At 42.0% G+C, this 15,895-nt stretch overlaps 1 long non-coding RNA gene across 1 annotated transcript; it reads right to left on the bottom strand.

Annotated features, from left to right (window-relative positions):
* Positions 1-594: 594 nt before the first annotated feature.
* On the bottom strand, positions 595-2,333 carry LOC138899602 (uncharacterized). The gene is made up of 3 exons (XR_011411336.1): positions 2,183-2,333; positions 1,965-2,044; positions 595-957 (listed from the first exon to the last, which is right to left on the bottom strand). It is a non-coding gene; the product is annotated as an uncharacterized lncRNA (long non-coding RNA).
* Positions 2,334-15,895: the final 13,562 nt, after the last annotated feature.

The raw sequence follows: 15,895 nt of genomic DNA, 5'->3' as shown, positions 1-15,895 counted from the left end.
TACAGCACCTATAAAGTGTTATTTTTTCTTTAGATAGAGTTCGAACCTAAGATTTTTAATTAAATTGAGTATAGAAATAACATTTATCCATAATATATATACCAGGATCTTGAACATGGTAATCTTATGTATAAGCGATTATATAATAATTACTGTACTTGATACCGGAAGACATTATAGGAGTTTAATCTGGAAGAGCAATTAGCCCGGTAGAGTGAGAAACTGAAGGAAAGTATGAATTGTTAATCACTTTTGCTAATGGATTAATGCCATATTCAATATTTACAGCGGAGATTACATATATATATGCACTCTAACATGAGCTAATCATTAGTTTTGCCTAGAACAGTTTAAAGTTTAATTAGAAGACTATTCCGTAATCATATATTAGCCTATATCATCTGAAGAGCTGATACTATTTCGTTTATCAAGAATTTAGTTATATAACTATTCATTTCAAAAAAGGAAATCTTCATTTTATAACAAAGATCAGTCGTATATAACCTTTTAAAGCAAATCATATTGTTTTAGAAACTATATTTGACAGACGATAGTTCCAGGAAGGAGAGAAGGAGAAAACAAGAAAAAGAATCCTAAATAAAAATGAGACTTTCATTACGGAGTAGGCTTAGATACTAATATAATATTTGACCTATTTACACAGTATAATGTTTAAGTGAAAGGTGTTCAACTGGCCTTTCTTGAGTACAACCAATTTACAAGGAGTTATTAGTGTATTTAAAAAGGTTTTCAAATGGCTACAATTTTCCAAACCAGAATAAGGCTGCCAAAGATCCAAGAAAAGTGTATCATTGAGGAATAGAACTATGCATCTGCTTCTGATAAAAATGTGGTGCAGCTTCCGTCAGCCAAGAAGGATCAACAGTAATGACATTTCGCATGTACTGACGATCCGTTGAAACAAGAGAATAGTATACGATCCACTTCGGGTTGACCCTATCAAATTTGAGAAAACACATTATAAACTTAAGTGAGCCGAGGGTCTTCCGGAAACAACCTCTCTATCCCTCCGGGATAGGGATAAGGTATGCATACACTCTACCCTCCCCAAACCCCACTTGTGGGATCCTACTGGGTTGTTGTTGTTGTACATTATTAACTTAACATGTAACAGAACATAATAATAGTTCAACTTATCTAGTATTGTTTCTTCCTTTTTATCCTAAAGTAATAAGGGACAATATGCAAATGTTAGTACAAGATCCGTTTTGAGTAGAAGTTGTGTTCGTGCGGGACATGAACATGCAGTTACGAAATGAGTTCAGCCATGCTTTCGCTGATCAAAGCAAAAAAAAAGATGTTTAGCGTCGATGCACGCAGGCACATATACGAAGGAAGGATGGCGACAATAAAGAACCAATTCCTGACCAAACCATGCTATAATAGGATGCAACAATTTGGAACATTCAATGTGTGTTAACTATCCATTCGACTCAACAAGTATAGCCTCTTCTTAGCTCTCGGGGTTTTGGTTCAGTGGTAAGGACAAAGCACATGTGTGAGCACGGCGTATGTCTCATGGGTTCGAAAACTACCACAAACAAAGTCTGGTAGTTAAGTTGGGAGAGAGTTATAGGGGCGAGCCCAAACTCCCCGGAGTTTGAAGCCCACATGGGAAGCCCTAAACAATCCACATAAAATAAAAGAAATGTAGCACCTTTCTTTAGACAAGAGTGGGTTGCTCTAGTGGTGAGCACCCTCCACTTCCAACCAAGAGGTTGCGAGTTCGAGTCACCCCAAGAGCAAGGTAGGGAGTTCTTGGAAGGAGGAAGCCGAGGGTCTATCGGAAATAGCCTCTCTACCCCAGAGTAGGGGTAAGATCTGCGTACACACTAACCTCCCCAGACCCCACTAGTGAGATTATACTGGGTTGTTGTTGTTGTTGTTTGAAGTAATCACATAGTTCCTTGGACTATCGAAACCAGTCATATATAAATAAATACCTGAACAGCACAGATGAAGGATGAATATAAACTTCTTGAGAAGTTCTGACAGTCTTGTACATCCCATTGTGACTGAATGGCTGTTTCAAAGACGAGCAGCAGATGTTATCAAATAGGCTCAGATCAGAAAATATGAGGCAGAAACACAATAAAAATGGAAAGACTGCCCTTTAAGACAAAAATATAACTACGAGACATGTATCAAATCTCATACTCACTTCTAAACGGGAAGCATTGGCAAAAAAACCTGCCGTAATTGCCTTCCTTACTGCCTGCAAAATGACTAATTTTAGCTATGCCTATTACATCATAAGCTCTTCAATGACGGAAAGAATTGCTCCACAATTTTTTAAACCAAATCTTTAAAAAAATAAAATTATGCTACCATCAGGAAAGAGGCCAAGCTGCAATAGCTAAGCAGAAGAATAAATCTTTAATTAGAGCCCTTAGCGGAGTGAGTAGCTCTTCTTTGATGGCCTTTTGGTGGTGGAAAAGAATGCTTCAGGCAACAATATTCATTCAATGGTCTTGAAGACATAATCCCAACTTTTTTCCTTCGGACAGCCTCTTCGAGAGGCTATTCCGACCTCACCCATCCATCAACCTCCAACTTCCGACCACTTTTGCTATTTTCCGGCGACAGAGGTGTCTTTTTCCGGCCAGATTTCACTCCCTCTCACTTTCCCTTCTTCAGTCAGTCACCTTGCGAGGCTCTTGGTTTAGCTATGACGGACTCTACAGAGAGAAGCTCCTACTTCTCCCTAGAATCTAGAAAATTAGAAAGCATGTCTTTTAGCAAAGCTGCATCTTGGCCAGCCCTCGAACTTGGGGGAAGATGCCAGCGAAAGCTTGACGTAGGGCAGGAGCCACACTTCTCGCTGTCCGAGGAGCACACTTTCAGGCGTAAAGGTTTCTTGGACTCTTGTTTGATTGGCTCTTTCTCCAAATGGGTTGGTTCCCCAGAAGCTGTTAGGAACTGGGCAGCAGAGGCATGGAACGTCAAGGACGGGCTGAAAATATCGAAACTGGGTGACACGCAATATCTCTTTCGATTTGTCACCGAGTCTCAAGCTTCAGAAATTCTCGTAAGAGAAAACAGGTGGTTTGATGGGAATTTCTTAAAGTTAGACAGATGGGTGGAGCACGATGGGTGTCTCGACCCTCGTTTCCCTGTCGAAACATTGGTGGTCAACATGGTGGGTCTCCCGGTGCATCTCTGGTGTCTTGACCTATTCAAGAAGGTTGGGGAAATCTGTGGGGGTTTCATTGATGTCACTTGCAGCTTGCACGATCTCTCGCGAGTAAGGATTGTGGTGAGGAAAGGGGGCCGAATCCCTGTCTCCACTGTTGTGGAAGATGGCTACTTGAGCTACAGGGTTTGGTTGAGCCCTGAATTTTGCCCTGTCTTTATGCTTGCGATTTTGGCGGAAGAAAAGGAAAGGTCAAATAGAAGGGAGGGAAGGGGAAACCAGTTTCTGAGAGGAGGGGAGGGCTCACCGGACCAGTGGACTAAGCTGGAATCAGACGGTAGATCGAGAAGTGACGGGAGGTTTGAACTTGGGAGAAGAAGACAAAATTCTAACAGGAGGACAAAACGTGAATGGGTTAGTGATGCGGGCTGGAAAGGTAGAATGAGTCGGTCCTCTTTTAACTATCATAGGGTCGGGCAAGATTTTAGCGAGCATATGTCTGGGCCTCTACACATGGGCCCAGCAACCTTTCCCAATTCTATTAGAATCGATCCAAAGGGGCCCAAATTATATCAAGCGGCGTCCGATAAGGCTCCTAATCATATGGGAGCAGTCACTCCTCCTCCTTCTGCCAATGATGCCTCAAACAGTGCTGTACCAAACACTAGGGGCTTGTGCTCCTCTTCAGCCACTGTTCCAGGGGCAGCACCGGCAAAAGCTGGCGGTGTTATTCCACGGCCCCCCGCCTGTGATGGACCCAGCTCCATCGCCCCTTCATCTCCCACTGTGCTTAGATGTGCTGAGGCTACAATACAATCTCCTCCAAGAGAGGCATTAATTCTTGAGGTTGGTGCCTCTCAACGAAACGACGTGATCCACCCGGCACCCAGAGTTCCTACTACTAGCAATGCTATGGTCTTGCATTCCTCCGGTAGGGGCAAGGAAAAGGTAATTACAGAAGACGCATGTACAATTTCGTCACGGATCGGAGAAGTGGACATGTCCTTATGGATGGAGGATAAACTATTAAACTTTGGGAAGTTCTTAGGTGTTTCTTTTGAAGGGAAGGAAGATAGGGTGCTGGAACTGTTGAGGGAGATTGAGCAACAACCCTGTTACGAAGGCGCGGGGAGGGAGTTGGGTAAATGTGTTAATCAAAATAAAACAGGGGATGTAGTGGTGTATCAGAGAAGGGGTCGAGTGTGTGACACGGAGAAAGGGACCTCGTCTAGGGGGGGTGGGGAAATGGGGGCTATTGTTGCTTATGGAAGTTAAGATCCTCTCATGGAATGTCAGGGGGATGAATGACCCGAACAAAAGGGCCATCATCAAAGTGGGAGTTAGGGAGTGGGGTGCCAACCTAGTTTATTTTCAGGAGACCAAAATGGAAGTTTTGTCGGATGCGATCGTGAGAAGTCTCTGGGGAGGTAGTTGGGTGAAATATGACTGGGTCCCTGCAGCGGGAAGTGCCGGGGGTATTCTACTTATGTGGGATGATAGAAGTTTGGAGGTAAAAGAGATTAGGAAGGGAGCTTTCTCTTTGGCAGCTCTCGTCAAAGATAGAGTGAGTGGAATGGAGTGGGGATTTGGGGGAGTGTATGGGCCGGTAGGGGAAGGGTCCAAAATAATATACAAATTCTATACATTTTCCGGCTATTATTTTTACAGCAGTTATACAGTGTCATTTTTTCTTTAGATAGAGTTCAAACCTAAGATTTTTAATTAAATTGAGTATAGAAATAACATTTATCCATAATATATATACCAGGATCTTGAACATGGTAATCTTATGCATAAGCGATTATATAATAATTACTGTACTTGATACCGAAGACATTATAGGAGTTTAATCTGGAAGAGCAATTAGCCCGGTAGAGTGAGAAACTGAAGGAAAGTATGAATTGTTAATCACTTTTGCTAATGGATTAATGCCATATTCAATATTTACAGCAGAGATTACATATATATGCACTCTAACATGAGCTAATTATTAGTTTTGCCTAGAACAGTTTAAAGTTTAGTAAGAAGACTATTCCGTAATCATATATTAGCCTATATCATCTGAAGAGCTGATACTATTTCGTTTATCAAGAATTTAGTTATATAACTATTCATTTCAAAAAAGGAAATCTTCATTTTATAACAAAGATTAGTCGTATATAACCTTTTAAAGCAAATCATATTGTTTTGGAAACTATATTTGACAGACGATAGTTCCAGGAAGGAGAGAAGGAGAAAACAAGAAAAAGAATCCTAATATAAAAATGAGACTTTCATTACGGAGTAGGCTTAGATTCTAATATATATAATATTTGACCTATATACACAGCATAATACATTAAGTGAAAGGTGTTTAACTGGCCTTTCTTGAGACCTATATAGCTCTACCATTGGGAAAAAGTACAACCAATTTACAAGGAGTTATTAGTGTATTTAAAAAGGTTTTCAAATGGCTACAATTTTCCAAACCAGAATAAGGCTGCCAAAGATCCAAGAAAAGTGTATCATTGAGGAATAGAACTATGCATCTGCTTCTGATAAAAATGTGGTGCAGCTTCCGTCAGCCAAGAAGGATCAACAGTAATGACATTTCGCATGTACTGACGATCCGTTGAAACAAGAGAATAGTATACGATCCACTTCGGGTTGACCCTATTGATGTTTGGCATATTTCGATATGTGTTAATGTTACTTTACTCATGCTTTAACCACTTTTTGATGTTATTTAATCTTTAAAACACCCAACATGGTGTAATTATTGGTTTGATGACTAATTAAGTTATGTGTGACGATTTAAGGTGTTCGGAGTGCAAAATATGAAGAAAAGGTGGTTTAGCTAGAGGAAGAAGGGTTGGATGCGTCGCATCCAACCTAGGAAAACATCATCCTGCATGCAACCTTAGCAGTGAAGTTGTGCCATCGCGTCCGCCATCGCGTGCGAAACTGGGAAGTAGAAGTGAAGCTGGATGCGTCGCGTCCACCATCGCATGCGAAGCTGAGAAATAGAGGACAAGGTGGATGCGTCGCATCCACCTTAGCATCAATCCCTGAAGCCGAATTGGACTAGGAATGGGAGAGCTTTGGCCCACGACTTTTGTACGCAATATATAAGCTAAAAACGCCTCTTTTAGGTTATCTAACATATTGGGAAGAGAAAAAAAACCAGGAAAAAGCTGTGAAGGCCGGAATTCATCAAGTTTCATCTTTCTCCCACCAAACTTAGTAATTTTTATGTTTCTTTGTATGATTTGTTGTTTGGCTATCATGTCTATGTGGAGCTAAACTTCACGTTCTAGGGTTGTGGTTCTTTCATGACTATTGTTATTCGGATATTGATTTTGACTTCTTGATTTATCATATTAGTTTATTTATTCAATCTTGCGCTTAATTATTTAATTGCTTGATCACCAATTGAATATTATCTACGAATCTAGAATTGAACTCGAAAGTGGGAATTCTATATTGCATATAGGATTGAGTAGGGCAAGTTCTTGAACTCGGGCATCGGGGAACGGATTCGTGGTTAGGATAGACATATACCTAATTGCCTTGCTTGGTTGATTTACAGGAATTATAAATGCGTTCTTGTTGATTCTAACTCCATAGACATATAGGCGTTAGGTTAGCTTGAATAGGCGAGTAAGAACTCGACAGATTCTTATGAGCAATATTAACCCTGTCAACCAATAAGCTAGATAAATTAGTCGGTCAATTCAATTGAAGAATACAATAGGATTGTTAGATAGACCATAACCCTAGATCGTTTTCATTACATTGATATCATTAAAATCTGCTCTTTCTCTGTTCAAAGTTTATTATTTATATTTTTCTTATTTAATTAGTTAGAATAAAATATTTTTAGATTTAATTCTTGTTTAGATAATTAAGATAGGCTAATTTAGTTAATAGCTAATCATAAGTCCTCGTGGGTTCGACATCCGACTTTTAGTCACTTTATTACTTGACGACCGCGTATACTTGCGTGAGTGTGTTTGGTCGCAACAAGTTTTTGGCGCCGTTGCCGGGGACTTAGAAATTAGCTACGTGACTAAGTTAAGCTTTTATTAGATATTTGTTTTCAAGTTTTAATTTTCAGTTTGCCTGGTTTGTGTCAACGCAGGGTTTACTCTCGAATGCAGAGGAGTAGAAGTGCAAACAACCTCATTCCTCTTGATCCAGAAATCGAACGAACATTACATAGAGTGAGAAGGGAACACGAAGCTAGAACGAGAATAGAAAGAGATTTGGACATCGCAATCCAACCACAGCCAATAGATATGGCAGGCAATGAAGAGCGTCCGGTAATCGAAGCCGCAAGGCCCAATCTTGCGAATATGACTCAGGCTATTGTGAAGCCTGATATCACTGGGCATTTTGAACTCAAACAGTACATGGTACAGCTGATTCAGTCCACAGGACAATATGTGGGTCTATCTCATGAGGACCCGCAGAGGCATATTCAGAACTTCTTGGAAATCACGGACACTTACAATTATCCGAACGTCTCCAAGGACTATGTCAGGCTGACACTATTCCCTTTTTCACTGTTGGGGGAAGCTAAAGAATGGTTGCAAAAGGAGCCCGCGAACTCTATCCACACTTGGGATGATCTAGCAAGGAAATTCCTGATCAAGTTTTTCCCAACTAAGAAGACAAAGTCGTTGAGGAGCCAAATTCTTGGGTTCCAACAACGGGATGGCGAGACACTTCGTCAAGCTTGGGAAAGATACAAGAAACTACTCAGAGACTGCCCGCATCATTGTCAAACTGATGAGGTATTGGGTCACACTTTTGTTGATGGGTTAGATGAAGCATCAAAGATGAATCTTGACTCAGCTTGTGGGGGTAGTTGCATGGCAAGACCGTATAGTGAAATACAACTCCTGCTAAATAATTTCACTGCTAATGACCATAATTGGCAAGGAGAGGGGGATTCACGAAGGGTAATTAAACAGAAGGCCGCCGGTTTGATTGAGCTTGATGACTTTTCCGCCATGAGAGCCGATATAGCAAAATTGGCAAATCAGATGAATAGAATGACAACACAACAAATGCAACATGTACAGCAGATGTCTATTTGTTGCGAACTATGCGGAGACAGTCATATGATTGACATGTGCCCCACGAATCCTGAATCTATATACTATGTGGGACAACAAAACAGAGGTCCTATGAATCAACATGCGCAATATGGGAACACTTACAACCCAAACTGGAGGAATCATCCTAACTTCTCATGGGGCGGGAGTCAACAGAATCAGTATAGGCCTCAAGGGAATTTTACTCAACCTCAGAAGCCACCCCAACAAATGGAAGAAAGTACGAATGACTTGCTGAAAAAGTTGTTACTAGACAATCAACAGCTCAGGACCGATTTCAGAAATCTTGAGAGGCAAATGGGGCAGTTAGCAGCAAACCAAAATACTAGACCTACAGGCTCACTTCCCAGTGATACAGAGAAGAACCCTCAAATTAATGCAGTTACACTTAGAAACGGGAGGGAACTAGAGGAAGCGCCAAGGAAGATAAAAGAAAAACCTATACCTGGGGGGAGTTGATACCTAAGGCAACACAAGAGTCAAAGGAAGATGATGCAAGTTCAGAGCGAATGGAGGTTACAAGGCCACCACCACCTTTCCCCCAAAGATTGCAGAAAAGGAATGACGATCGCATGTTCAACAAATTTCTCTCCATGTTGAGTCAGGTTCAATTAAATATTCCATTAGTGGATGTACTTCGTGAAATTCCAAAGTACGCTAAGTACATAAAAGACATAGTGGCTCATAAGAGGAAATTGACTGAGTTCGAGACGGTTGCACTTACTGAGGAGTGCACATCAAGGGTCCAAAACAAGCTTCCCCAAAAGCTTAAGGACCCTGGCAGCTTCACTATTCCAGTACAAATCGGTAATATTAACGTGGGACGTGCTCTGTGTGATTTGGGTGCAAGCATAAATCTGATGCCGTTATCCTTGTTTAAGCAATTAGGTCTGGGAGCTCCGAGACCAACCACCGTGATGTTGCAATTAGCTGATAGGTCCATAGCCTACCCTGAAGGAGTGATTGAAGATGTGCTGCTGCAAATTGGAAAATTCATCTTCCCAGCTGACTTCATTATTCTAGACTTCGAGGCTGATGAACAAGTTCCAATCATATTGGGACGACCTCTCTTGGCTACTGGCGATGCAATAATTAAAGTGAGAGAAGGGAAAATGATTATGAGAGTGGACAACGAGGAGGCAGTCTTCAATGTCTACAAAGCAATCCAACTCCCCCGCCACTATGAGGAGCTCTCTATGATATCTGTGGTGGAGGTGGATGAGAAACTTCTTAACACGAGTGTATATCTAGGCGACTGTTTAGAAAAAGCAATCATGCTATTTGATAGCTTGGAGATGGATGATGAGGTTGAGGAGATAAAGGGAATCCTAGATACATCATGTGGTTACATGCAAGGAATAATCCCGTTTGAGCCCCTGAATAGGCCAAGTGGCCCCCCACCAAAGCCGTCAATTGAAAAAGCTCCAAATTTGGAACTTAAACCCCTACCCCCTCACCTTCAATATGCTTATTTGGGAAGTTCTGACACTTTACCTGTTATTATTTCTGCTCACTTGTCTAAATTACAGGAAGAAAAGCTATTAAGGGTGCTACGTGAGCACAAGCGAGCAATTGGGTGGACAATGTCTGACATTAAAGGCATTAGTCCAGCTTTCTGCATGCACAAAATCCTCATGGAGGACGGACACAAGCCGAGTGTAGAACACCAACGCCGACTAAATCCAATCATGAAAGAAGTGGTAAGGAAAGAAGTGATTAAGTGGCTTGATGCAGGTATTGTATTTCCAATCTCTGATAGTAAATGGGTAAGCCCCGTTCAATGTGTGCCGAAGAAAGGGGGGATAACCGTAGTAGTTAATGAAAATAATGACTTAATTCCGACAAGAACTGTAACTGGATGGAGAATTTGCATAGATTACAGAAAACTAAACAATGCCACCCGGAAAGACCACTTTCCCCTGCCTTTTATTGACCAAATGCTTGATAGATTAGCTGGCCAGGAATACTACTGTTTCCTGGACGGTTATTCGGGGTATAATCAGATTGCTATAGCCCCAGAAGACCAAGAGAAAACTACATTTACATGTCCTTATGGCACGTATGCGTTCAAGAGAATGCCCTTCGGTCTTTGTAATGCACCTGCGACTTTTCAAAGGTGTATGATGGCTATTTTCACTGACATGGTTGAAAGATATGTAGAAGTATTCATGGACGATTTTTCTGTGTTTGGATGTTCTTTTGATAGTTGTTTGATGAACCTTGATAAAGTGCTAGCTAGGTGTGAAGAGACGAACTTGGTGCTAAACTGGGAAAAGTGCCATTTCATGGTACGTGAAGGTATAGTTTTGGGGCACAAGGTTTCAAAAGATGGTCTACAGGTGGATAAAGCAAAGGTGGAGACGATCGAAAAATTGCCCCCGCCGACATCCATAAAAGGCATTCGCAGTTTCTTGGGTCATGCAGGTTTTTATCGTCGTTTCATTAAAGATTTTTCGAAAATTTCTTCCCCTTTGTGCAGGCTTCTAGAGAAAGACGTTACCTTCAAGTTTGATAATGCATGTCTGAAAGCATTTGAGGAGCTGAAGGGAAGATTGGTGACTGCACCAATTATCATTGGCCCCGATTGGGCACAACCATTTGAGTTGATGTGCGATGCAAGTGACATAGCAATTGGAGCGGTGTTGGGGCAAAGGAGGGATAAAATCTTTCACTCCATTTATTATGCAAGCAAAACTATGAATCCAGCTCAGATGAATTATACAGTGACTGAAAAGGAGTTGCTTGCAGTGGTGTGGGCGTTTGACAAGTTCAGATCCTATCTAGTGGGAACCAAAGTCATCGTCTACACAGATCATTCAGCTATCAGATACCTATTTGAAAAGAAAGACGCCAAGCCGAGGCTGATTCGTTGGGTCCTCCTCTTGCAAGAATTTGACTTAGAGATCCGAGATCGAAAAGGGACAGAAAATCAAGTGGCCGATCATTTATCCAGATTAGAGAGCCGGAACCATGTAGCTGAAGGAGGGTCAATTAAAGAAACATTTCCGGATGAGCAAATATTGGCAATCACCTCAGGTGAAGCCCCATGGTATGCAGATTATGTGAATTTTATCGCAAGTGGGGTAACGCCACTAGAGTGGACAGCTGACAATAGAAGAAGATTCCTACATGATGTAAGGTTCTACGTGTGGGATGAGCCATTCCTATATAGGCAGTGTGCAGATCAGTTGGTGAGAAGGTGTGTTCCTGAGGAAGAGATGAAGGCTATACTACATGACTGCCATGCGTCACCATATGGAGGTCATCACGGCGGGGATAGAACCGCCCAAAAAGTGCTACAATCAGGTTTTTATTGGCCAAAATTGTTTAAGGATGCACATGCCTTCGTTAAAAATTGTGATAGATGCCAAAGAACTGGAACTATCACGAGGAAGCACGAGATGCCCTTGCAAAATATACTGGCGGTAGAACTTTTTGATGTTTGGGGGATTGATTTTATGGGACCATTCCCATATTCTAACGGACACAGATACATCTTGGTGGCGGTCGACTATGTTTCTAAGTGGGTAGAGGCCATAGCTCTTCCTACTAACGACGCAAAAGTTGTGGTAGGCTTTGTAAAGAAGCACATCTTCACACGTTTTGGGACCCCAAGAGTGTTGATAAGCGACGGGGGAACTCACTTTTGTAACAAACTGCTGAATAATATTCTTGCAAAATACGGAGTCAAGCACAAAGTTTCTACTGCCTATCATCCCCAAACGAGTGGTCAAGTAGAAGTTTCCAACAGAGAGGTCAAGCAGATTTTGGAAAAGACAGTAAGTATGAATAGAAAGGACTGGGCCGGGAAGCTGGATGACGCATTATGGGCATATCGCACTGCGTACAAGACCCCAATAGGCACTTCTCCGTACAGGTTGGTTTATGGGAAGGCCTGCCATCTGCCCGTCGAGCTTGAACACAAAGCTTATTGGGCGATTAAAAAGCTAAATATGGAGATGGACTTGGCCGGTGAAAAGAGATTGCTACAACTCGACGAGCTTGATGAGTTTCGATTGCATGCGTATGAAAATGCCAAATTGTATAAAGAGAAGACAAAAAGATGGCATGATAAGCATATCCAACATCGTGAGTTTGAACCAGGTCAACAAATTCTACTGTTTAATTCAAGGCTAAAGCTTTTTCCAGGAAAGCTTAAATCTCGATGGTCGGGTCCGTTTGAAGTGGTTAGTGTGAAACCTCATGGTGCGATAGAATTGTGTGAAAAGGGGTCCAATACGACATTCTTGGTAAATGGCCAAAGAGTAAAACACTATTGGGGTGGTGACATTGCACGTCACAAGACCACAATGGACTTAGTGGAGGCATGAAGAACATGTTGCGTCGTGCCGCGACGTTAAATCAGGCGCTTCTTGGGAGGCCACCCAAGTTAGTTAGTTTTTTTTTTTTTTTTCATAGATTTTATTCAAGAAAACGAGGCGGATGCGTCGCGTCCCCCTCAGCAAAAAAAAAAAATTGACGGGCCAATTGCTCAAGGCAGTGAAGTCTGCCTATCGCGCCCGTATCGCGTCCGAAAATTTTTGAAGGAAGACAAGGGGATGCGTCGCGTCAAAGCTCGCACGCACAGGTAAGTAATATATATTTTAACACATCTTAAGATAACCTATTCGAACAAAAACGTTTCTTGCGACGCATCCACTCGTCTCGTTTTGGCGACGCCTACGAACGCAGAACAGAATTCTCTCATCGAAATTGTATCGCAATAAGATCAAACGCGACAGGTACGCATCATCCTCTTCGTTCTTCCGTTGGCTTCTCTCCAAATTCGTCTCTCCTCCCTCCTTCAATGGTAGCAACAAGTAGGTTTTGCAATTTCAAGATTTTTAGGGCTGTCGTTCTTGGTAGTTGTAATGGTTGAGAGATGATAAACTATAATTCCCTTCATCTCGTCCAACTTTGGGAGGGTAGTTGCACTGCTCAACTGATAGAATGAACTAGGCACACTTGTTGCATACCACATGTTCGACGAATTGTCCCTGAGAAAAATTTAGGCGTCGGTGAAGTCTGAGTAACCGAGCAACATTGGTGTATGCTTGAGAATAAGTGTGGGGTCGAGTGAGGGGCTATGTGAAATTGAGTTTTTGAAGAAAGTTATCACATACTTGCTGAAAGTCATGAGCTACAATTCCATGAAGAGTGAATGGCATGACTTTACAAATAAATTGAAGTCTGCAAGCTGTCGCAATTGCTTTCAGGCTGAACTTCGCTGTTTCATCTGCTAATTGTTGAATTCTTTGCATTGCAGGTACTTAGATTCGTAAAATGACAGCAGCGAGTAAACCATCCAAGCAACAAGACAAAGATGGTAACAAACAACCGCCCAAAAAGCCTACCGGAAGGGCAGCGGGCGGTCCAAATCCACAGAAAAAGAGGAAGCGGACGGAGAAGGAAATGGAACTGCTGCCTAGGCAGTTAAGTGATGATTCAGAGCAAGAGGAGGAGGAAACATTGGTCCGGAGGACAGTGAAGAAGGGTATTACACCAAGCAAAGGAATAGAGATACGAGAGCCTGTGACATACCAAAGAAAAGCTTCGAGAATGAGTGCTCCAACTGATAAAGGGAAGGAGAAGATTACTACAGAATCTGAATCCGATTCCGATTCGGACAATGACCACCTACAGATCAACATGAGTGATGAAGACGAAGGTGAACCCATAGACCGAGTTGATTGGGAGAAATACTTTGTTAATGAGAAGGCATTCCGAGCCTATAAGAAGATATTGGTTTCAAAGAAGTACATTCCGGAAAAGCCGATAAACATCGGACCACTTAAGACAAAGTACTCAGAGTTTCTCCAGTCAATTCGAGAGGTGCAAAAATGGGGACCCATTCTGAAAGGTCATGGCAAAGCCAACCTCACCATTGTTAGAGAGCTCTACGCCAATTGGCGTCACGCACGGGGAAACATTGTGCGAGTAAGAGGGATAGATATTAATGTGTCAGCTGAAGCTCTGAATAACTTCTTTAAGGGTGCCACACACACTCACTGACAGGTTTGACGCCATATGCAAAACACCAGATTATGCACACATTAAGTCTGTCCTATGCCCTACCAGGAAGGATGCAGAATGGAAGCATGGGAGTATGGAGTACCACTCTATAGCAAAGGAATTCATGAGTGCGTTAGCACGTGTGGCTCTAAATTTCATTTGTAACCGACTGCTGCCATGCCAACATAAAACTGATGTCCCTCGTTACCGCGCACTCGTATTATATGCTTTATTAGAGGGGATACCACTCAACTTCGGAGCCATCATGCATGATCAAATGCAGCGAACCAGGATGAATTACAAGTGGAGGCTGTTCTTTGCTAATACCCTAACGGCTTTTTAACAGAGAGGGGAGTACTATGGGACAAGGAGAATGATGACATTGAGGCTAAAGCTCCAGGACCATATGATGTCACTCATGTTCTAGAGCCGAACAAGGGAAGGTCTTCTAAGCTCACCGTCCAACAATTATTTGAGCATATGCAAGCAGATATGCAAGAGAACAGGGCTGAGCTGATAGCGACTCGTGTCGAGTTGAGTGCCACCAGGGATGAGTTGAGACAGACTCGTGCGGATCTAAGCCGAGTTCAGACCGAGCAGGCCACGATGATGAAGGAGATATCATTACTCCTCAGAGCTCTGGTTCAATGTGCAGGTACAGACATCTCCCAGCTGATTGCATCATCCACTGCCGGACCATCCACTCCTGTTCCTCCCATAGTCACCGAGGCTCCACTCAACAGGCCTATTGAGGTCGCTGTAACACCTGATACAGAATCAGCACCAGTTGTTGATGATAGGAATGCTATGGATGCAGATGCTCCTCCACCTTGACTTCAGGGAGTCCTTCTCACCCTACTTTACCTTGTTTGTGTGCGTTGGGGACAACGCACAATCCTAAGTGTGGGGTGGGGGTGATTTATGTTTGATGTATGGATGAATGTACTAATATATTCACTGGATTAATGGCATAAAATAGCAGTAAATTCATCTATATGGAGTAACTATCAGTTTATCTATTAGTTTATTTATAAAAAAAAAAAAAAAAAAAAGTATCTTTGTAGATAGTAATAATCCCCTGTGGTTTTTCTTTGTGCCTCGGTTCTTTTCCATGGGATGTAGTTTGAACCGGGTAATTTTGTTTTCTTTTTAGAGTAGAGTAGGAATGTAGGGAATAAAAGGAGGAAGAATGATGAACCTAGGTGACCTTGACTTGGTTGATACTGGCATATTTAAGCTTTTACATATGTAATATCTTCCCTTCTCACTCTGAAATTATTGATGATGCCTTGTTAAAACGGATAGCATGTTTTGTTGCAGCCTATTTCTCATTTTTCTTGACTTGTGTTCACTTTGCGTTTAATGCTTAATATCTCGTTGCTCCGTGAATACTTGCATTGTTTGAGAGTCGGAATGTGACCGTCCTTAGCGAGTCATGTGCCATGTGTGGTGAGGTTTTTGTGTAGTCCATGTAATGTACTTGTGTCTAGAACTTGCCCGGTATGTGAGTTGAAGCGAAATTTTAGGTGATGCTCGGTTTGAAAAATGATTTTAGGCTTTCTTTGATCTTTTTGAGCTTATTGCTTATCACAAATAAAATCTATCCCTAGTTAACCCTTTTGAGCCTGTA

The sequence above is a fragment of the Nicotiana tomentosiformis genome, chromosome 9 (genome assembly GCF_000390325.3).
Source record: "Nicotiana tomentosiformis chromosome 9, ASM39032v3, whole genome shotgun sequence".
Classification (NCBI taxonomy): Eukaryota; Viridiplantae; Streptophyta; class Magnoliopsida; order Solanales; family Solanaceae; genus Nicotiana; species Nicotiana tomentosiformis.
Note: the sequence above shows the minus strand (reverse complement) of the source record. Positions and strands in the feature narration are given on the sequence as shown.